Here is a 23,975-nt window from a genome sequence, read left to right as displayed (position 1 = left end):
TTGCTATTATTCTCTCCCATTCTGAAGGCTGTCTTTTCACCTTGTTTATAGTTTCCTTTGTTGTGCAAAAGCTTTTAATTTTAATTAGGTCCCATTTGTTTATTTTTGCTTTTATTTCCAATATTCTGGGAGGTGGGTCATGGAGGATCCTGCTGTGACTTTATGTCGGAGAGTGTTTTGCCTATGTTTTCCTCTAGGAGTTTTATTGTTTCTGATCTTACGTTTAGATCTTTAATCCATTTTGAGTTTATTTTTGTGTACGGTGTTAGGAAGTGTTGAACAAATCATCTCACAATTTGTATGGAAATATAAGAAACCTCGAATAGCCAAAGCAATCTTGAGGAAGAAGAATGGAACTGGAGGAATCAACCTGCCTGACTTCAGGCTCTACTACAAAGCCACAGTCATCAAGACAGTATGGTACTGGCACAAAGATAGAAATATAGATCAATGGAACAAATTAGAAAGCCCAGAGATAAACCCACGCACATATGGACACCTTATCTTCGACAAAGGAGGCAAGAATATACAATGGAGAAAAGACAATCTCTTGTTCGCTCTTAATGCTCTCTCTTCTCTTTAGGTATCAGTCAATTCTCCTTATTCCTTGAATTTCATTTTGCTGTGGGGCTCAGAGGGGTCTGTGGGGGAAAGCAGAGGGAAGGGGTGATGAGCACTCGAGTTCAGTCTAACCACCCCTCTGCTTAGGTTTTGTTCTGTTGCCAACTCTGATGACCTGTGGGGTCAAAACTGTTACTGCAGTTGCCGGTGGCAGAGATTTGTTTTGAATCACAGAACTCTCACGTACCTCATTGAATCACTGACATAGTTCTTCCTCTTCCCTTCTTATCTTAATGTTATGGCATGGAAAATAGTATCTATGCAAGAAATATTCAGGCTTGGTTTTCTTTAAAATAAAAGCAAGACAGGAAGTAAATGGAAAGTAAGTCAAAAAAGTTTCCAGTGGGATTAGTTTTAACTACAAAAGAATGTTTCACCCGATTAGGGTAGGCTTCTCTGATTTTCTATGCCAGTAATGATTTTATGGTTGGGGTAAATATTGTTGCCCATCTCTCCTCATCCCTATTTATTTTACTCACTCACACACCTCCTTTTCATCTCTTCTCCTTAGAGAAGTAGAGATTAGTGAATCAATCTCAGTCATTCTTTTATTCATCTCGTGGCAGAACAGTGACAGCATGCACATACACGCACCAAAAGCTCTGAGAGAGGAGCCAGTGAGCCAAAAGCAGGATGGGAAACAACATTGGCCAAGCATAAAATAAAAGGAAATGAGAAAACCTTGCTTATTGTTGACCAACACTGAATATGACTGTCCAATTCAGAATGAGTGTTCAGTGAATCGTCAGCTTCACTCAAGGGCTGTACCCAGAGGACCCAGGGCAGCAGGAGGCTTTCAGTCCTGGCATAACCTGGGGATGCCAAAATGCAGAGAGCACCTTCCCCTGGGAGTCTCGACAAAATCATTGGAATCAGGGTTGAGCTGAGCATGACCAGGATGGCAGACACTTCACCAGTTATCTCTGGCCAAAGTAATGCTGAGCAGTTATCACCCGAGAACCTCAGTTTGTAGCAATAAACATTTATTTTTGGTCACAGACTCACAGCCCAGCTGGGCATTTTTGCTGCTTTGGGCTCGGCTCCTCTGGGCTTACGCATGCATCTGTGGTCAGCTGGTGGGTCAGTTGGGGATTGGCTAGTCACGGATGACCTCTGCTAGACTGACTCAGCTCCGTTCCGCATGGTCTCTCATGCTCTGTTGGCTTAGCCTGGCCTTGCTTGTGACGAGCAAGGTCCTAAGAGAAAGAGCACAAGCTCGCAAGACCTCTTGAAGTCTTGATTTAGAACTGGCACCTTGTACTTCTGCTTTTTTCTATTGGCCAAAACAGGGTTCAAGGCCAACCCCAGAGTCAGAATGGGAAGAGTCTTCAAAGTTAGCAGACAAGGGAAAAGGACACATAGAAGCTGTTAATTGGAGGCGTCAAGCAATCTGCCTCATTCCACAGCCTCCTGTACCAAATATTGGACCTGGGGGAGGTTTTGTGTATGTGTGTATGCGCTCAGTCGTGTCTGACTCTTGGCGACCCCTTTGGACTATAGCTCAAGAGGCTTCTCTTTCCATGGAATTTTCCAGGCAAGAATACTGGAGTGGGTTGCCATTTCTTTCTCCAGGGGATCTTCCCAACCCAGGGATAAAACCTGAATCTCTTGTGTCTCCTGCATTGGAAGGAAGATTGTTTACCAAGTTTACCACCTAGGAGGCTGACCTTACCAGGGCACAAAGGTCAGAAAGTGAAACAGGAACAGTCATTATGAGAAGATTCACTTTTAAGAAGAGGAACTGGGATGGAGCCATCTACTGGTTCCTGCTTTGGGACAAGGAGCAAGTTCTCTGAGGGGCAAATGAAAGGGGTGGCTCATGGGTCCCTTGACAAACTTGCCTCAGGAGCAGTTATATGAGCAGTAAAGAGGTCCTTTTAATCTCAAGGAATTTAATCCAGTATGAATGACCAGAGGCTGGACATTCTTAATTTGAAGCACTATTCTGATTTCCTGGCTTCCCAGGTGGCTCTCATGGTAAAGAACCTGCTGCCAGTGCAGGAGACATAAGAGATGTAGTTCGGTCCCTGGGTTGGGAAGATCCCCTGGAGAAGAAATGGCAGCCCACTCCAGTGTTCTTGCCTGGAGAATCCCCATGGACAGAGGAGCCTGGCGGGCTGCAGTCCGTGGGGTTGCCAAGAGTTGGACACGACTGAAGCAACTTGGCACACACACACGCGTGCACACACACACATTTCCTACCAGCGTTGGGGAAGGAGACGTGCATGCTCAGTGTGCGTGGAGCAGGGCGCACGATGTTCTGGGCTTGTGCAGTCTGGCTGGGGCTTTTAGAGACCCCGACAGGCTTCCTCCCCACACTGGACTTAATTCAGGGAATTTGATTACGGGTCAGGGAATTCAAGCACTAGTTCTTAAAAAGTTTGGTCCTCAGACCAGCAGCATCAGCATCACCTGGCAACCTGCTAGAAACACAGATTCCCAACTGCAAGAGATTTCTGAATCAGAAACTCTGGGGGATGAGACTTAGGAATCTATGTGGTAACAGCTTTCCAGGTGATTCTGATCCTTGCTCAAGTTTGAGACTACTGAGTTAGATGATTGTATGTGGCTTTGACAGATTTAAAAGAGAATAGCCAGATAGAGCAAATATCAATTCATAATCTCCACTCATATTTGAAACTCAGATCATTAGTAAGTCATATTTTAGTGTAGGTGTGTCCTTTGTAGTATTTGAGACATATTTATACATTGGACATGCTTATACTAAAATATTATTTGTTGTTGATCTGAAATCAGATTTATTTGAGTGTCCTATATTTTATCTGGTAACCTAAAAAGAAGTATAGAAAACTGTCAGAGGGTTCAAAGAACAATCAAAATAATTATAATAGAGATTCTAGAAAAAAGGCTAAAGAAACTGACATGGTGAACATAGAGAGGAGGACACTGGTGGAAGATTTTATTTAAAGGGAATGCTGCTGAGCAGAAGAAATTTCTCTTAGCACAACTTCCTGTCAATAAATGACTTCAGTGGGGGTTCTGATTGATTTTGTGATTCTCAGTGGTAGTCAGATGGATTTGGAGATTTATGCAACTGTGATGCAGTCAGTCCTCCAGCCCATGTTTGTGAAGGAGCAACAGAGAGCGTTTGCCAACAGGGGGCTGGAGCAGTTGATTTCTCAAGGTCTTTTATGACTTCTCTTGAGACGGTTTGCAGAAACTAACACAACATTGTAAAGCAACAATATTCCAATAAATTTTTCTAAAAGACTGAATTTACAGTTTTTGCTGCTTATTTTTTGAAAAGTTCATAGTCTTTTAATTGATTTTTAAATGTGAGTTTATCTGGAAGGTTGGCTTTTCAGAACATGGATATGAAGGTGAAGCAATAAAGCAGAGTTGTTAAGAAGATGCTTTAGAACCAGACACAGGGTTCAAATCCCAGCTCTCCCACTCCCTTGCTGTGCAGTCTTAGGCAAGTCTTTGTTCCTCAACTTTGTCATCTTAAAATGGGAATTATTATTAATTGTTAGTTAATTGACTTCTCATGGCTATTGTAGGGCTTAATTGAGCTTCTTTATGTGAAACATAAGAATTGTTCCTGAAACACAGGAGCCCTCATTAAATGTTATTTTCTATTATTAAGGACTTGAATCTTTCTATGTATGTTGGGCATTTAGAGGTTGTTTTAGCCAAAAGCTGGTGTTGAGTCGTCAGCTCATTGTCATGTATGGGAGAGGAGTTGTCCCTTATGAGCAAAGTCTTATCCCTCTAGGTGACCCCTGATTTTCAGGTGGCAGTTTAAGCTCTCAAGGACGATATTGGGCCATAATGCTGCATCTTAGTGATGAATCATTTCTTTTTCTTCACTCAGATAAACTTTCCCACATCTTCCAGAAATGCCTCCCCGTCCCTTGCCTAGAGAATTAGGTTACATTTCCCGTTGCAAATTGAATTCAATTAAAAAAGCTGTAAAGGAATGCCATAGAATGTCACAAATAACATAATGACATTTCCAAGATATTTTTGAGAAACTTGAATTCTAAATCAGTTTAGTTCACTTGTAAGGATAAAGTCATGAAAACATTTTAATCTGATGACTAGCTTTTGTCAGAATTATGGATCCAATTGAGATTAGTTAATTTTACAACTTAATTTTGAATATGAAAATCAGCTGATCTCTTTCTGAACTCATGAAGAAAAAAAAACAGATAATACTGGCCTCATACATGGTATAATTTTAATCTACCTGTGCTTGATATGTCAGATGATCAATCCCAAGAAAAACAGTTTTGTCCATCTATGCAGGACTCTACTATATGGACCTGATGATGATGATCAATAAAATTGAGAGTGTCTAGGTAGAGTTAAGCATTTTTTGGTTGTTGCTTTGCTGAAAAATTTAAATTTGTTCTTTAATTGGAGTTCTGTTTTGAATTTGCAAAATAATGAGCATTCAGTACTGCAATGCTCAAATTCTGGCAGAATTCTGATAGTTGTTATTTTTCTTTCAATATAGAAAATGCATTATGGTACCAACATCAGTGTCTTAAAGCATTACACATTTTTGTTTTATGGATGCAGTGGGCAGTTATGTGGAAATAGGCCAGGCTTGATTGAACTCAGCTGGGCTCACTCATACCTCTGCATTAGCTGGTGGCCATCTGGTTAAGGACAGTCTTGCTTATACCTCTGGGAGTTTGCCAGCTATAGGTGGAGGATGGGTTGACTAGACCATCATCAGGAAGACTGCCTAGGGTTGTTCACATGGCAGAGGCAGGATTTCAAGAGAGAAATAGAGAGATTGGAAATCAGCCAAGTCTCTTGAGACTTAGGCAAGGAAGTGGTACAAGGTGACTTCCACTACATTCTGTTGGCCCAGCCATGATCAGTCCAGATGTAGGAGGTGAGGAAATGGGCTCCTCCTCTTGGTGGGAGGAGCCACAGAACCACAGGACTCAGCATGCTGTAGTTGGGTGGAAAACGGTCCCCAGAATCCATACCCTATATGTGAAACCTATGACTGATACCTTACATGACAAGTGAAAGTGTTGGTCACTCAGTCGTGTCTGACTCTTTGCAATCCCATGGGCTGCAGCCCGGCAGACTCCTTTGTCCATGGGGATTCTCCAGGCAAGAATACTGGAGTGGGTTGCCATGCCCTCCTCCAGGGGATCTTCCCAACCAGGGATAGAACTCAGGTCTCCCGCAATGCAGGCAGATTCTTTACTATCTGAACCACTGGGGAAAACTATATGATAAGAGAGGTGGTTAAAAGAACTTGAGAGGCAGCACTTATCGAGGATTATTACCCAGGTGGACTCTTAAGTGCTTCCTTGTAAGAGAGAGGCAGAGGCTGTTTGAGAGAAACCCACAGAAGAGGGAAGGGGGCATGGCAACCCAGTCCAGTGTTCTTGCCTGGAGAATCCTGTGGACAGAGGAGCCTAGTGGGCTACAGTCTACAGGGTCGCAAAGAGTCGGACATGACCGAAGCAACTTCGCACACACGCAAGTGCAAAAGAGAAGAAGCTAATGTGAAGATGGAAGCAGAGACTGCACTGATGCAGCCTCCAGCCAAGGAATGCTTTGCCAACAGGAGTGGGAAGCAACAAGGAATGGAATTGGCCCAGAGCCTCTGTAGAATGTGCCTAAGTCAGGCCTTGATTTCAGACTTCTGACCTCATTGGTGAGAGAATACATTTCTATTGTGTCAAGTTACCTGGTTTGTGGTAGTTTTTTTAATGGCAGACATAGGAAACTAATATAGCTGTGAATACAGGAGAGAACAAATTGAAGACATTTTTGTAATTATCCATGTGCTAAGTTGCTGTCATGTCCAACTCTTTGCAACCCTGTAGACTGTAGCCCACCAGACTCCCCTGTCCATTGGATTTCCCAGGCAAGAAGACTGGAGTGGGTTGCCATTTCCTCCTCCAGGGGATCTTCCGAACTCAGGGATCAAACCTGCATCTCTTGTCTCCTGCATTGGCAGGTGGGTTCTTTCTTTACCAGTAGCACCACCACATAAACTTCTAAATTATGTACTTTTATATAGTGCTTTTTCACTTACAGCAGGAAAACATTTCCTCATGTTATTATAAAGTTGTTGAAAAATTTTAAGTAGTCATATGATACAGTATTCATTTATGTATACATAACACAGTGCAAAAATAATAGCATGATAATACACAATGTATATTGTTAGTCTAGCTAAACATTTCCTTGTTATTGACAATTAAATTCTTTGAGTTTTTTAGAGGAAACCATATGCAGAAGACAGCAAAGCTTTATGCCCTGGATCACCATTCACCTTTGCTCTTGGCACTTGACTCCCGCAGGCCAATGGTATCTTTTGTTGCAATTACCAAAGTTATCTTGATGATCTTAACCTCCCTCCAGCCCACTTTACTGCTCAACCAGATAAGTATTCCAAAGAAAAATCTCAGTTCAAGTCCCCTCTGGCTAAAAGCTTTCAGTGATGTTAAGTGGCAAATGTTAGTTCTTTAATCCGACACTTACTCCCTTGGAGTCAAGTTGTGCACAGTTATCTGTATTGTTCTTTTTTTCTGTGAGCCTTTGGGCTTCTTAAGAACAGTATTGCTTTCTCTGTACCCCTTATCACCTGCCATGGTACTTTAAAGCTATGGTTTACTCTAGTATCTGCTGCATGAGTAAATAAATGAATTCAAAGGGGAAATACTTCTAATTGCCTCATCTTTCATATGTGATCCCAGAATTCAATATGACTGGGTTTGAAATTGATTGGGTGAACTGACTAGCATTCTGGAACTAAAATTGTTGTTCTTGCTTGGGGAGAGGTCTTCATATTTTTGTTTCATGGATCCATTTGGCATTTGGGAAGCATATGGGTTTTTCTGCAGAATAAAGGTTGTTAATGCATCAAGTAAACTACATACGATTATCAAAGAAATCAGTTATATTGCATTAGAGCTATCGAAGTATTATGAATTCTGCTATAATAATGTATTCATCTTTAATACATAAACTAATACCTGGTAGTAGGCCTGTTAGCTACGATACTTTCTATGTGGTGATGAGAGTACACAGCATTTCAAGATTCTATGGCAACTGTAGTGTGATATTAAAATGTCTGTGGTTTCTGTTGATGACAGAATCACAGATCATCCTATTATTGAAGAGGAGCCTAGATTTTAATGAGAAGTTAGTGTAAATAAAGATGTAACTTTATTCCAGTCTTAGTTCATAGAACCCCCTCCACCTGGCCCTGAATTCTCTAGACTCCTGAGAGGATGGTAAGAATGTTTTAGAAGGGTCTGTAAGACAAGTCTGTGTAGCTGCATTGTGGTCAAGCGGGAGAGTCTGCATGGAGCATGAAAGAGTCGTTTGTGCAAGTAGGTTTATACAGTTTAAAGTGCCTAGGCAAGAGCTTTTAGAACATATGCATATCTACTATAGCACCTAAGATCTTGGAGACACTGAATAAACCCTTTCTGTGTAATAACACAACCTTCCAGTGCAGATGGCGATAAACTCTCCCCATCCCCTCTCCCATACTGTGGGAACAGGAGTATCCTTCAGCTTTAAAACTGCCGTAACCTTGTGACCCAGGCCCCACACATGCAGACGTGTTTCTCTTTCTAAACCTCCTGGGAAGTTGTTTAGTTGAACCGAGTTGTTCAGTTGAATGTCTCCCTAATGATGGTGGATTGATAGGTTTGTACGTTGACATTTACTTGTTGAACTTGCTCCCTCTATCTACTTCTAAAGGGACTTGTGGGCAGCATGTGACCTGCAACAAACTGCAGAACAGAGTGATGATGATCAACACTCCCCACGGCCTCCTGGAGGGGCCAAAGTGACAGGTGCTTTAGGTGCTGCTGCTGCTGCTGCTGCTGCTAAGTTGCTTCAGTCGTGTCCGATTCTGTGCGACCCCATAGACGGCAGCCCACCAGGCTCCGCCGTCCCTGGGATTCTCCAGGCAAGAACACTGGAGTGGGTTGCCATTTCCTTCTCCAATGCATGAAAGTGAAAAATGAAAGTGAAGTCGCTCAGTTGTGTCCGACGCTTAGCGGCCCCATGGACTGTAGCCTACCAGGCTCCTCCATCCATGGGATTTTCCAGGCAAGAGTACTGGAGTGGGGTGCCATTGCCTTCTCTGGCTTTAGGTGCTAGGTGATCAGATTTCCAGGCCTGACCACTGCACTGTGGTCTGTGAGAAACTGGGAAGCATGTTTTAAGGCGGCTTCTATTTTCTCTCAAAGTAAATTATACAAACATATTTTTGTTCATTCCTTAAAAAGTATTAAAGCCACCTATAATATAATCCTTCATTCTACAAGGCACTGACTTACAGCAGCATAGTATTTGTCTCTGCAGTTAAGCAGAATCAGGGCAGGGGTTCTTACAACACTGAAAACTGAAGGATTCTGGACAATGTTTCTAATTGTGTCAGTGGCTTGTCAGTGCTATTAATTATGAAAATAAGATGACTGTCTTTATTAACATGTATATATTACATACCTCTATATCTCTTTTCATGTCTGTATCTGTATGTAGGTATGCATATACACACACAAAACATATGTGTGTTTTAAATATATATATATGTGTGTGTGCTTATGTGTTAATCATAGTATAAATATATATATTTTATTATATATATATACACACACTGTGATTAAAGCTGATGTAGAATTATGTTTACTTGAACACTGGCAGTCTTTATATGATTGACATTTGCATTTTTCTGTCTTCTCAGCCATCTAAATCCTCTTCACTTTGAGACTTTCTGATTTGGTTAGAACTAATACCAAATTTGGAAATCTTTTAATATACCATGTTAACTTGAATAGTTTCTTGATACAAGAGAGATAAGGGAGTGGTTTGTAACATTAGGAATAAAGTGTGGTAATCAAAGTTTTCAGAGTACATACTTTGTTGATGACTGATTTTGGCATCTCTTGTGCATGTAATTAAATATAGAAGGGCTATCTTTTTTGTTAGATGAATTTAGTAAAAATTGTGTAAAGACTTCATGTTATTTATTTTTGTTTTTTGTTTCATTGGGTGAAAAGTTGAAATCTGACCCAGTGAATCCTTTTAACATTTTGAGAACTACATATTTAAGTTATTGAGAATCACAACTGTGTCCTCAAATTCCTTATGACCTACCAGGCTAGTTCCTTCATGAAGTTTTCTCTGATCCCCTATGTTATTTTTTTGTCACTGCTGTAGAGAATTAGCATGAAGTTAGTCACTTACAACAATACAGATTTGGCCTTCCCTGCTGGTCCAGTGGTTAGAATCCAACTCCCAATGCAGGGCACATGGATTCGAGCCCCAGTCTAGGAGTATCCCACATGCCATGGAGCAGCTAAGTTTATGCACCACAACCAATGAGCCCACGTGCGACAACTGCTGAAGCCTACGCACCCTAGAGCCACGCTCCACAGAAAGGGAAGCCACCGCAACACGCAGCCCGAGCCCCGCAACTTGTGAGGAGCCCCCGTGCACAGCAACTAGAGACAGCTTGTGTGCGGCAACGAAGACCCGGCGCAGCCAAAAATAAAAAATTAGCAAATAAATAGCAAATTTAAAAAATACATTGAGATTCCATTTTGAAATGTAGCACAGATAGATCTATTATTATCTTTCAATTTTGGAGATCAGAAGTCCAAAATGGCTCTGATTGTGCTAAAATCAAGGTGTTGGCTGGGCTGTTCCTTCTGAAGGCTCTGGCAGGGGATCTGTTTGCTTGCTTTCCAGCTTCTAGAGGTTGCCTGCCTTCCTTGGCTTGTGGGCCCTTTCTGTCTTCAAAACCATCAATGGCCTGTGAAGTCTTTCTCACAGTATGATCTATTTCTTACTCTTCTGTCTCCTTCTTCCCCATTTAAAGATCTTGGTGATTATATTAGGGCCACCTGGATAATCCAGGATAAATCTTTTTATGTTATGATCAGCTAATTAGTAATTTTAATGCCGCCTGCAACTTTTGCCTATGATTCTCCTTTGCCTATCACATAGCATATTCACAGATTCTGAACAGTAGGCAGCTACTATCTTGCCTATCACATTCCTTAAATCAGGAATGACCCATGGGCTTCTTGTAAGGTTTTAGTGACACGCTTTCACCTTGCTATTTTTCATGTACATTCTCTATCTCTCCTTTGTCTTTTAACCTCTGGACAGCACAGGACCATGTCTACATCATATTTGTATTCCCACTTTACAGCAACATTGAAACAGGCAAATATTTTTTGAGAAAATGAATGATTCTGTGTAAAGCTTTATCCAAAAATGCTTAGATGAGAGAAGTCAAATATAGAAGTATAAAAAATGGAAACAGATAAAAATGGACAGATTATCATCAGTACTACCTGTAAGAGAATAATTTCTTCAAGCACATCCTTGCCTCTAAGCATTGACTAATATCACTGGTCAAAGAATATGATCTACATAAGAGTTACTACAGTTTTTCTCACTCTAATATTTTGGCATTAAGAAATTTTTTAATGTCTTGGCTTTTTAAACAGAATTGGCTCTTTGAGGCCTTATGAACTCTGGGCATCCTAAACTCTCATATCTGAACCTGCAAATTCTGGAAAGTTGTGGCCAAACTGTGGGATGAATGCCCTCATGAATATGGGAGTCCCGCTGGGTAGCTAGCCTGCTCTGGCCAAGTGTACCCAACATCGCCGAGACTCTAAGAGCTTTGACTTTGAAGCACTTCCAAACATGTGCAACTTTTCTATGAGGTACACTGAAGAGCCGAGGAAAGTGAATGATATCCCCAAGATGTCCAAGATGCCAAGATTTTCTCCCAGGTATCTTTAGACTGCATGTGAATTATATATTCTACTTCATGATGTATATGTCTACTTCTAAATATATACGTTATATATATATAATACATATAAATGTGTATATATATATATAAATATATATTTATAATGTTGTTGTTCAGTTGCTCAGTCATGTCCAACTCTTTGCAACCTCATGGACTGCAGCACGCCAGGCTTCCCTGTCCTTCACCATTTCCCAGTGCTTGCTCAAACTCATGTCCATTGAGTCAGTGATGCCATTCACCTAACTTGTTCTCTGTTGTCTCCTTCTCCTCCTGCCTTCAGTCTTTCCCAGCATCAGGGTCTGTTCTAATGAGTCAGCTCTTTTCATCAGGTGGCCAAAGTTTGGGAGCTTCAGCATCAGTCTTTCCAATGAATATTCAGGATTGATTTCCTTTAGGATTGACTGGCTTGATCTCCTTGCAGTCCAAGGGACTCTCAAGAGTCTTCCCAACACCACAGTTCATGCATCAATTCTTTGATGCTCAGCCTTCCTTATGATCCAACTCTCACATCCATACATGACTACTGGGAAAGCCATAGCTTTGACTAGACTGACCTTTGTCGACAAAGTAATGTCCCTGCTCTTTAATATGCTGTCTCGGTTGGTCATAGCTTTTCCTCCAAGGAGCAAGTGTCTTTTAATTTCATGGCTGCAGTCACCATCTGCAGTGATTTTGGAGCCCAAGAAAATAAAGTCTGTCAATGTTTCCATTGTTTCTCCATCTATTTGCCATGAAGTGATGGGACCAGATGCCATGCTCTTAGTCTTTTGAATGTTGAGTTTTAAGCCAGCTTTTTAACTTTCTCTATGTATAACCTATATATATAGTTTCTATAAAGTTTCAAATCTCTCCCACATCCAGGAAGTGTCATTTTGAAAAGTGTGAGTACATACTATTCTTACCATGGTTCTATGATGTAGGCAGGCATCTTCTCCTGTCTCATGGGTGAAGAACTGTGGCCACAGAGTATGCCACACTTGTCCACCATCACACGGCTGACTTGTGACGTGTATGATACACTGACTTGAATCTAGATGACTTCAGTCCAAATTCCATGCTTCTTATACATCTAGTACCACACAAACTACATTTTCTCAGGAATCAAGGCTTGTAGTTCTTGATGTTTCTTTTAACTCATGATCTGAATAATGCAGTTCAGTTCAGTTCAGTTCAGTCGCTCAGTCATGTCCAACTCTTTGCAACCCCATGAGCTGCAGCACGCCAGGCCTCCCTGTCCAACACCAACTCCCAGAGCCCACCCAAACTTATGTCCATTGAGTTGGTGATGCCATCCAACCATCTCATCCTCTGTCGTCCCCTTCTCCTCCTGCCTTCAATCTTTCCCAGAATCAGGGTCTTTTCAAATGAGTTAGTTCTTCACATCAGGTGGCCAAAGTATTGGAGTTTCAGCTTCAACATCAGACCTTCCAATGAACACGCAGGACTGATTTCCTTTAGGATGGACTGGTTGGATCTCCTTGCAGTCCAAGGGACTCTCAAGAGTCTTCTCCAACACCACGGTTCAAAAGCATCAATTCTTCAGTGCTCAGCTTTCTTTATAGTCCAACTCTCACATCCATACATGACCACTGGAAAAACCAGAGCCTTGACTAGACAGACCTTTGTCAGCAAAGTAATGTCTCTGCTTTTTAATATGCTGTCTAGCTTGGTCATAACCTTCCTTCCAAGGAGGGAATAATGCAGCAATTCACAAAATGTTTTCCATGGTATCTTACTCTAATGGTATTCTCTGTGGAAAGAAAAATATTTTGTAATCAAATATAATTAGCAATATATTAAAAATTAATACATGTACCTCCATGGCAGTGACTATGCATGCAATGCTCAGTAGTAGAGAAATGTGTCTTAATTTCTTTTACTCCAGCATCTTCCAAACTCATTTGACCACAGAACTCTTGCTTTCTGCCCTCATTCTCCCATAATAGTTATTGTCTTTTGGGAAAGTGACAGATACCTAAATCTTGGGTACCCAGTTAGTCTGACATAATTATGTAGCCAGCCAGTGTATAAATGGAGCTGTTGTTAATGGGGAGAAATTGGCTTTGCCTCCTGTGTCCATTAGGAATGCTTTCAGCAGCAAGTAGTAGAGTATCTAAGTATTTTCAGTTTGAGCTGTTGCTAATCATAGTATGATCCTTGTATCAGTTATATAGATGTCACTATGGAGCCTGTTGGAAGTTTGAAATTTCAAGTCTCACCCTAGATTTGCTGAAAGGGAATCTATATTTTAATAAGATCCTCAGGTAATTGATGATCTAAGAAATTCAAAGGTGGAGCATCTTATTTTGATTTGCAACTCAAAGGGGTATTCAGGACTCAGGGTCTTTATTCTTCAAGGTGGTAAAATGGCTGCCAAAGCTCTGTGCATTTTATCCTCTCTTAGCTACATTTAAATTCAGCTAGAAGGAGATGGACAAAAGGCACAGTAGCGTGGAAGGAGGCAGAGATAAGACATTTTTCTTATGTGCCCTTTTTAAAAAATTTTGGCCAGCCCTACATGACTTGCCGGATCTTAGTTCTCTAACCAGAGATGGAACCTGGGCTACAGCAGTGAAAGCACTGAATTCTAATCACTAGTCCACCAGGGAACTCCCAGGCTTTCTTTTTTATTAATAAATAATTTCTTTCTCAGAAGGCCTATTATAACTTACCCATGGTTCTGACTAGCTAGACCTAGGTCACGTACTCACCCATTAGGTCAGTTTCTGACAGCATATAACAGGAAAGCCTCAGTTGCCTTTGGTTTTACCAGTGCTTTCCAAAAAATATAAAGCTAGCCATATATATAAGATTTTCTAGTAGACACATCAAAAAAAGAAAAAAAAAAAGGTAAAATTAATAATACATTTTATTTAACCCATAAATCTAGACCATTATAATTTCAAAATACAAACAATATCCAAAAATTGCCAATGGCATTTTCTTCATTTCATGCTAAATTTTTTAAATCAAGTCCATATTTTATACTTATATTACATTTCAATTCAGTTGCCGAATTTTCATTAGAGATGTTTAATCTGAGATCAAACATGAGATCAATACATGAGATGTACTTAGATCTCATAAAAGACACAATTGAAAAAATATTCATCAAATTGCTCCATGCATAATTAAATATTTTCCGATAATCAAATCATGTTTCAGATTTTTAAATTTAATTTAATTTAAATTAAATTAAAAATTTGATTCTTCAGTCACACCAGTCACGTTTCAAGTGACTGGTAGCTATCATGTTGGACAGTGCAGTACTAGACTCTTGCTCCTTAAAACATCCAGGGACCAGCAAAGACAACCTTGTCTGAGAGCTGGTTAGAACTGCTTAATCTTGGGTCCCACCCTAGATCTATTCAGTCAAAATCTATAATTTAAGGCATATTAAAGCTGTTCTCAACTTTTACTAGGGTTTAGAATGACTGTGGGAACTTTCGAAACTACTGATGCTTACACCCTATCTGAGAACCTTGGAATCAGACTTTCTTTGGGGTCCAGACATCAATTTTTTTATTGAAGCTTTCCAGGTTATTCCTCTATGCAGCCACATTTGAGAACTGCTGGTCTAGACCAATCCTGATTTGTCCCCTCAAATCAGACACGTTGTAATCCTAGCACTGTGTAATGGAGGCTTAAACAAGTAACCAACAGTGGTTTCCATAGTTGCTTCCCTCTGATTTATGGATATTTTCTGAAGGGATTGGAGTCTGGCTGGAATCTGCTGTACCAGCCGGGGTCACACTCTCCTGGTCTCTCTGTTCAGTCTGGCTAACTTTTTCCTCTGCTTCCCATTCGGTCAACCACTCCGCCAGTGTTCACCTTCCTTGTTCTCCTGGGTAGTCGACAGGTCAGGCTGTGCTGATATGCACTCAAACCCTATCTGGAAGGCCATCAAGGGCGGCCAGTTTCCTCCAGCTCCTCACCTCTGCTCCAGCCTAGGTGTCTACAGAATTATTTTCTTCCAGGTGCTCATAATTCTGCTTTTGTTTCTCTGATTATGTTTTGGCTCCTCTTTGACAATGAGCTCACATGAAGTGGCCATATGTATGAGCTGTGAGATGTGGCTTTTATGATCATCTTTGGGTACCTTATAAGCTGCCTGTGTACCCTCCTCTGGGTTCCTGAAGAATCAAAATGTGCACAGACCTCGAAACACAGGCTAACATATTTACATCCCTCTGTTGCAAACTATACCACCTGAACTTTTCTTCTGAGGAAAGAATTTTAGCAGCATAGACTTGGGGGTGGGGTGGGGGTGGGGGACAGGTGCTACTCTACTAGGAACCTTCACCTGAGTGGCTCTCATTAGCACAGACAAAGCCACTTTAAAACAAAAGTGTATTCAGTTTGCTCAGCTCCAAGAGATGCTGTTCTTGCCCGTGTGGACTCAAGCACAAAGGCGCTGATTGACTGCCTTTTGAAATCTAGCATGTTTCTTGGTAGAGGAGCTTTTTGTACAGGATACATTTCCATGATGAATAATTGCTATCAAATCTAATAAAAGGATTTCTGCAAAATTTAGGCCATGCAACATTTAGTCTAGGTAATAAAACAGCTACGTATTAGTTGGTATTTATTCATTTAACTATTAAGAGGATTCTATTAGCTTCTGGAAATTACTATTAAAGTATAAATGTTTTTAGTCCAGATTGTATAAACAAATGTGTAAAGACTGAACACCTGGATAAATATGAGCTAACCAACAATAGCAATTCTTACTCTTTTGTTTGAAAGTAAAACTGTGTAGATGCTATGATTTAAAAAGTCTTAGTTTAGAAAAATCTGGTTTTTGAAATTTAAAATTGTAAATAGGATCAAAGAGATTATTAAAGATCATTTAAAATTTTATCACATTTACATAATTTTTCTAATATTTATATTACAGTAGAAAAATGAATATGGTAAAGTCCCCATGAAATTTTTGTATATTTATTAAAAGTGGACTGTTCAAAGAAATTTTCTGAAAAGTATGGTTCATATGCTTCAAATTATGTATAGAACAATATAATGTTAAAAGTGTAATGTCAACTTCCGTATTAGAATGAAGAAATATTATGAGGAACTCCTGACATTTTGAAGGGCTGGAGAAATTTTGACTCTTCTACATTTAAGCACTCTATTCAGCATAAGAGGAAAAGCTAATAATTAAATACACATTACAGCTAATAAAGTACACATTTATGCCTGCATATTCAATGAAGTGGGCTTCCCAGGTGGCTCAGTGGGTAAAGAATCTGCCTGCAGTGCAGGAGATACTGGAGATATGGGTTTGATTCCTGGGTGGGGAAGATCCCCTGGAGGAGGGCAGCAACCCACTCCAGTATTCTTGCCTGGAGATTCCCATGGGCAGAGGAGCCTGGTGGGCTACAGTCCATGGAGTCGCAGAGTCTGACATAACTGAAGCGAGTGATCACAGCACAGCACATACAGTGAAGTATATCTAATTTACCAGTAATGTATATAACAGTCGATTGTGTTGTGTCTTGCCATATTCATAGCATTTTGACAAATAATCTTACCATCCTCTGTGGCCCTGGGCCGAGTCAGTAGTATTTTGGTCCCTCCCCACAGATTTGAAAATGGGGACTCAGAGAACAGTATATACCCCAAATCCTCAGAATGTAAGATAAGAAATAATATTTCTCATCAGCTGGTGTTCTTTTCACTGCAGTGGCTGCCTCTTTATTTCTTAGGGTCCTCAGACAATAGGACTTTTTAAGTCTTCTGGACTATCAGACATAAAGGACTGGGAAGTGAGCTGAATGATCCATGATGGATTAGATCAGCCTGACAGATTGCTCCTGTCCCCTGACAGGTCCTCAGTTCCTTTTTCCATAATTCTGAAATCATTAAAGCTTTGAAACTTAGATTTCCCATAGGTTTGGCATAAATTTAGTGGCAAATTTATGCCTGAACCAACAGAAGGTTATATACAGTCTTTATTTACCCCACTTTGGATGAATAGCCATAGGTTTCACTGCATAAATACTGGTGCATTTGCTAGAGATCCATACACTTTTTCTCTAAAGATTCAGACAGTAAATATTTTAGGCTTTGTGGGCCATACTGTTTCTTTGGCAGCTACACACTTTTCCACTGTGACTAGGAGGAGCCTGGTAGGCTGCAGTCCATGGGGTCGTGAAGAGTCGGACACGACTGAGCAACCTCACTTTCACTTTTCACTCTCATGCATTGGAGAAGGAAATGGCAACCCACTCCAGTGTTCTTGCCTGGAGAATCCCAGGGACGTGGTTGGACACAACTGAAGCGACTTAGCAGCAACATCAGCAGCAGCAGGAAAACAGCCAGAGACAATATGTGAATAAAGACATGACTGTGTTCTAATAAGACTTTATTTACAAAACTCGGTGGCAGACTGGACATGGACCTCTGGCCATAGTCTGTCAACCCCTGGACTTAAGAATGATGCCTAGATCTGATGGGCCATTGCATAATGTATTATACACACACACAATATTATCTTTCTGAATTTGAAACATACTATACTCTCAAAGGTTTTTGGTAAGTGATCATAGGCTATATCTTAGATTTTAAGGAAATATTATAGAATAGAAAGTCATCTCCATTTTGGTCAAGCACTAAAGTCTTTGTATACATATATTGGAGGGGTGACTAAAGTTCAGGTATTGGCAGTGCATTAAGCAGGAATGAGCTCTGTGTGTCATAAAATATTTAAATACATAGGTTCATATTTGTCCCACGAGCAAGAAGTTCGGCAGTAGATGGTCTAGGGCTGCTTCAAGAGCTAAGTGATTCCCTCAGGAATCCAGTCTGTCTCCATATTCATTCTCCACCATCCTTAGTTGATAAGCCTTCATCCTGATTATCGTTGTCTCATGGTTGCAAAATGGGTGCTCCACCTCCAGGAGTTACAGACACACTCCCAGCAGATAGCAAAAAACAAACAAACAAACAAACAAAAAGTGCACAATATTGCATCTGTTTTAGAAAAGAAGACACTCCCCAAATCTCAACATTTAGTCTCTCATTGGACTAGACAAGGTGACAAAGCTACCACTACTTGTAAGGAAGCCTCAGGAAGCCAATATTTTTAGTTAGGTTCATGTTCATTACCTACCGAATTCAGGAAAAAGATGTTGGTTGAACAAGTTGCACCATCTGCTGAGGCATCTGGACTTGTTTTGGTAGCCATTACGTTTCATTACAGATATTTAATATTTTATAGTCTTCTTTCCTGGGAAGCATATCTAAGTATCACCAGTGTTATCAATGTTTTCCATCTGAGTTGAAGAATTACATAACTCGATTCATATTTTTTAAATGTAATTGTTCTGTAATATGCATGTATAGTCACTTGAGAATGTATTTCTTCAGAAATAAACTGTCCTGAGGATTTTAGTGATGGAGGATTTTGTTTAGATGGGACCCTTAGTATGTGAGTTTGCAAGGTTTGAGGAAAACTGAGATTGAAGTCAGTGGAAGGCAATTTACACTTTAAGAGAGCACAGTCACTCAGTAACTTTCTTAACTATGGCTCTGCTACAGTTTTTGAGAGAAAAGCAATTAGATAGGGACGTGTGGACCATTTAAATTTTGACTTGTATGTCTCAGGATCTTTACCCTCCCCTCTGAGGTGATATTTATTGTCTTTCTGGACACAGAGCACTTGTTCTTTTGGATGGGGGGCATTAAGCTATTGCAACAAGAAAAGATAAGAGATGCCCATACAATTTAAAATTTTGCCTTAGTAGGCTATCCTAAAATGGTAAAAGTAAGAAAAGTATGAAAATGAATAGATTCATTTATTGATTTGTTTAGACCTTACATATAAGTGAAATTAGTTTTTCTTCTACTAAGTTTTGTAACACTGAATTAATTCTAGAATCTGTTTCAATGTAGCCATTATAACTAAGTTATAAACATGACCTTTGGTCTGCATATAAAGCCTGACCCCGAAATAATGCCCATTGGACCCTTATTTGCTATACTTTTGAAAACTGCAGCAAGAAAACTCAGTTTTTAACCCAGGTGGTTTATGATTCTTAAGGGAATACAGAACTAAGACACCACCCAAAACTTTAAGAAGTGAGCAGAAATGGAATGGTCTGCATTTTGATGAGGAGAAATGAAGAAGCCATGTAACTAATTTTTTGAATCTGGATTCCTGTTTGGTATCCAGATCATTCATTAACATGATCAAGCAAACTGGAATCAACAGGTGGTGAAGAAAAATAAATAAAGGAAAGGATCAATATGAACAAATCTACCAGCTGAGCCATACACACACACAAAAAAAAAAAAAAAGGGAGAGAAAAGATAAATCCTTAAAATAATTCCAAATTTTATCCTCAGGGATAGTTAAGAACAGACTCCTATAGAAGAGGAATGGTTCAGAGCAGAAGGGATTCTTGGAAATGAAAGTTTAATTGTTGACTTAAAAAATAATAGTATAGTGAAAGGATGAAGAACCTTCCAGAAAAACAGAGCAAAAAAACAGAGTTAGAAAATATGAGTGAAAAATTGAGACATCAGAGGGTCAGTCCAGTGATTCCTACATCTTCTAATAGAGGATCTGGAAAGAGAAAACTGAAAAAAAAAAGTGGAGGAAATAATTAAAAATACACACATAAATACATTTATATACATGCACATACATACAAAATTTTCCAAATCTTCAGGCAACTGCCTCTGAGAGCAAAGTAGGATGAATAAGAATAATAAGAAGAATATCAATGGATCAGTAACTAAACACATTTTCATGATATTTCATAACAGCAAGGAGAAAGAGAGGCTGCTGAAAGATTCCAGAAGTGGAAGTGGGATAGAGAATTGACCACAAAGATGTTTTCTAGAGGACAAGAGAATGATGCATTCCTAGTTTGGAGGGAAATTATTTTGATTCTGTTCCCAACTAAACTGAAAATTTATTGTGAAGGGAAAGTAAAAGCATTTTAAGACAAGTAAGAGTGAAAACATTTGATCACCCCCAGGTTACTCCTAAGAAGAACAATGCAGCAAAATAAAAGAAATGTGGGTTCCAAGGACAGGTGGATAAACTAAACTAAAAAATTACAATAATAATACAAAAGAGACTTCCCTGGTCCAGTGGCTGAAATGCCAAAGTCCCAGTGCAGGGGTCTGGGTTTGATACCTGGTTAGGGAACTAGATCCCACATGCTGCAGCTAAGAGTTTGCTTGCCGCAACTAAGACCTGGCACAGCCAAATAAATAAAATTAAATAATTAAAACAGCAAACAAAAAAAAACCCCTCAGGATAGTAACTCTTTGGCAAATCTTTAAAAGAAAAAAAAAGCTGTCAAAATCAGAATAGGGTTTTTATTGATAGGAGGCTCTAAAAGCAATTTCTGTAACAGAAAGGGTGATAAATCCGCATGTTCTCAGGTAACAGACAGGGCTGTCAGTCAGGCCCCTCTCCTCTCAGTTTTCTTTATCTGGTCCTTGGAGCAGCACAGGAGGGGGCAGTGTTACATGACCATCTCTGCCTTCACACGCACAACTTGTTACTGCAGAGAATAGCTATCCTGTAATTTTCACATTATAAGTGTTATTTATTTTGCAATTTAAAAAAGTTAGTGTGTAAAAAAGTTATAGTACCGAACATGGTCTTAATGATAAAACCATTCACAATGATTTACTAGTTTGTTAGAGAAAGGTTGAGAGGTGGACAGGGAAAGAGGTAAAGGGAAACAGAATGGCCCTAAGTGCTCAGTTTACGGACAGGGGGAGATAAGACTGTCTTTGTTTGGTGAAGTAATGAGAGAGGTTTAGACTGTCTACAGACTAATTGAAAAGAAGTATTATGTAATATTAGCAGCAGTGAAGAGAAGGAAAAAAGAGAATGGCATTCCGTGCAGTCAAATGATAATTTTTCAGTTAACAAATCAAGAAATAGGGGTTTGAGCATGTTATCTGGAGGTACACTTTCCAATTCAGTAGCTACTGGCCATGTGGAGTTATTGAACCACACATCCAAATTGAGATGTGCTACATGGAAAGCATGGGGCTTCTCTGGGAATCTCCCCATGATAAAGAATCCACTTGCCAATGCAGGAGATGCAGGTTTGATCGCTGGGTTGGGAAGATTCCCTGGGGAAGGAAATGGCAACCCGCCTCTTGCCTGGAAAATCCCATGGACAGAGGAGCCTGGAAGGCTACTGCAGTCCATGGGGTCATAAAATAGACATGATTTAGTGACTAAATAACAACAAGGAAAATACGCATCATATTCCAAAGGTTTAGTATGAGAAAAACAAGTGTAAAAATTCCTTAGTAACTTTGGTATTGATTACATGTTGAAATGATAATATTTTTGGTGTATTTAGTTAAATAATATATTATTTCTAAAATTCAGTTCAGTTGCTCAGTCGCGTCTGACTGTGTGCAACCCCATGGACTGCAGCACACCAGGCCTCCCTGTCCATCACCAACTCCCGGAGTTTATTCAAACTCATGTCCATTGAGTTGGTGATGCCATCCAACCATCTCATCCTCTGTCATCCCCTTCTCCTCCTGCCTTGAATCTTTCCTAGCATCAGGGTCTTTTCCAATGAGTCAGTTGTTTGCATCAGGTAGCCAGAGTACTGGAGCTTCAGCTTCAGCATCAGCCCTTCCAGTGAATATTCAGGACTGGTTTCCTTTAGGGTTGACTGGTTGGATCTCGTTGCAGTTCGAGGGACTCTTAAGAGTCTTCTCCAACACCACAGTTAATAGTAATCGTCATAGTCAGTTGCTGTTAAAATTGCTTACCGCTCAGAAGTCTGATTCGAAGAGCATTTTCTTGTTCGATACATTTTCAAAGAAGGATGATGATGGAATTATGGTTTTATTTAGTTAGTTTTGATCATTTTGTGTATTTTTCCACATGAAAATGCTTGAAGAAATTGAGACTTAATTATGTTTGAACAGTCAGGGCTTTCCTAGGGCAGAACACTTCGCCTTAGAAGGTAGGAAGCAACATGTTTAGAGATTTTTTTTTTTAAAAGGATAAGTTACACCAAAATTATTAAAGCTATCATTTTTCTTCTCCTCTACTCCAAGTATATTAGTCTAAGAGGCAAGTGTTATCACTTTCACACCAGCCCTAAATCTGGTTCCTTGTCTCATCTTTTCAGTCTGAGGCACTTGGGAAGAACACAGCAGTCTTCATCCAGTGAGCTTTATTTCCAACACAGAATTTATGAAGCATATGAGCAAATCACATTATTGTGGTGAACTGTGCTTCTAGCTGGATAGCCAAAACAAAAGGGATGCATAAATCCTTTTAATCATTTTAGTTTGCTGAATGTGGACCATGTATATAGAGGTAATGTTGACTTTTTCTCTAATTACACATCTTAATGAGCATTGAAAAGAATCTTTTTGGGGGGACGGGGTGGTACCGCACAGCTGGTGGGATCTTAGTTCCACAAGCAGGGATTGAACCCAGGCCACTGCAGTGAGAGCACTGAGTTCTACCTACTGGACCGTGAGGGAATTCCCTGAAAAGATTTTTTTTTTTAATTCATAAAATTACAAAGAAGAAATGAACTAGTTCATTTCTTTCATCCTATCATCCAGGCATAACCATATTAATAGATATTTTATTATGTTAATTCTAGCATTTCCAGACATACTCATAACCTACACTTTAAAATTTTGGTCATAATATGGGTATGTCTTCTGTTTTATTGCCCCCAGAAAGCCATTATATTTAGAGTGCTTTTTCATAGCATTGAATATTATTCATAGTGAAAGTGAAATCCGCTCAGTCATGTCCGACTCTTTGCGACCCCGTGGACTATACAGTCCATGGAATTCTCCAGGCCAGGATACTGGAATGGGTAGCCTTTCCCTTTTCCAGGGGATCTTCCCAACTCAGGGGTCGAACCCAGGTCTCCCACATTGCAGGCGGATTCTTTACCAGCTGAGTAGGCATAGTTTTAATAACTTTGGAATAGACCATTTTAGAGAAATGAATGAAAAATGTTTTATGAGTTGAAATTGGAAATGAATATTTGGCATTTTTATTGGGATTGGGATTGAACAGATTTATTCTTCTAGGGGAGTTTTAGTGTCTAATTGATACCAAAAGAGAAAAGATAATGAAATGTTTACCTTGTTATAATTAATAGCAATTTTTTAAGCTGTATTGTGAACAGAAGCTTTCCTTGTGGGTGTGGAAGACATGTCCAAATATATATCTTGAATGAAAACAGGTGATTGTGCACTTCTATACCCTCCAATAGGTGAAAAAGTAGGAACTTCATTAATGCAAACTGACATGGAGCTATAATCTTGCATCTTAGGACAAAAATGAATGTAGATTCTGTTTCTGTCTCAAGGAGGCAGAAAGTTAAAGGATCACCTTCTCCAGGCTGTTTATCTTTAACTGATGACTCATTTGGCATAAACTAGCCTTATTTAGGTGAATTCCTCCTGTACCAAGTTTAATACATGTCACGAAAGACAGGATGTGTTGGTGATTATGGAAAGGTGGGGGGGGTGTGGAATTATATCTTCTGAGGTCAGGTGGAAGAATGGGGTTGGGTGGGTGGGGGAGGGAGTTGTCTTA

General features: G+C 39.9%; 1 protein-coding gene across 7 annotated transcripts in view; it reads left to right on the top strand.

Annotated features, from left to right (window-relative positions):
- PLCB4 (phospholipase C beta 4) overlaps window positions 1-23,975 on the top strand; it is a 478,321-nt gene that overhangs the window by 209,967 nt on the left and 244,379 nt on the right. The window contains exons 1-2 of one of the 7 annotated variants that reach the window (XM_081559115.1): window positions 6,407-6,574; window positions 6,840-6,927. The exons of the other annotated variants lie outside the window; for them this stretch is intronic. The gene's annotated coding sequence lies outside the window, so the exon portion shown is untranslated. Of the gene's footprint in view, window positions 1-6,406; window positions 6,575-6,839; window positions 6,928-23,975 lie in introns of those variants that run through there. 7 annotated transcript variants of the gene reach the window in all.

This window comes from Giraffa tippelskirchi, chromosome 13, assembly GCF_054371585.1.
Source record: "Giraffa tippelskirchi isolate mGirTip1 chromosome 13, T2T-mGirTip1v1.2.pri, whole genome shotgun sequence".
NCBI lineage: Eukaryota > Metazoa > Chordata > Mammalia > Artiodactyla > Giraffidae > Giraffa > Giraffa tippelskirchi.
The sequence above is the reverse complement of the archived record's forward strand: the minus strand, read 5'-3'. Positions and strand labels throughout refer to the sequence as shown.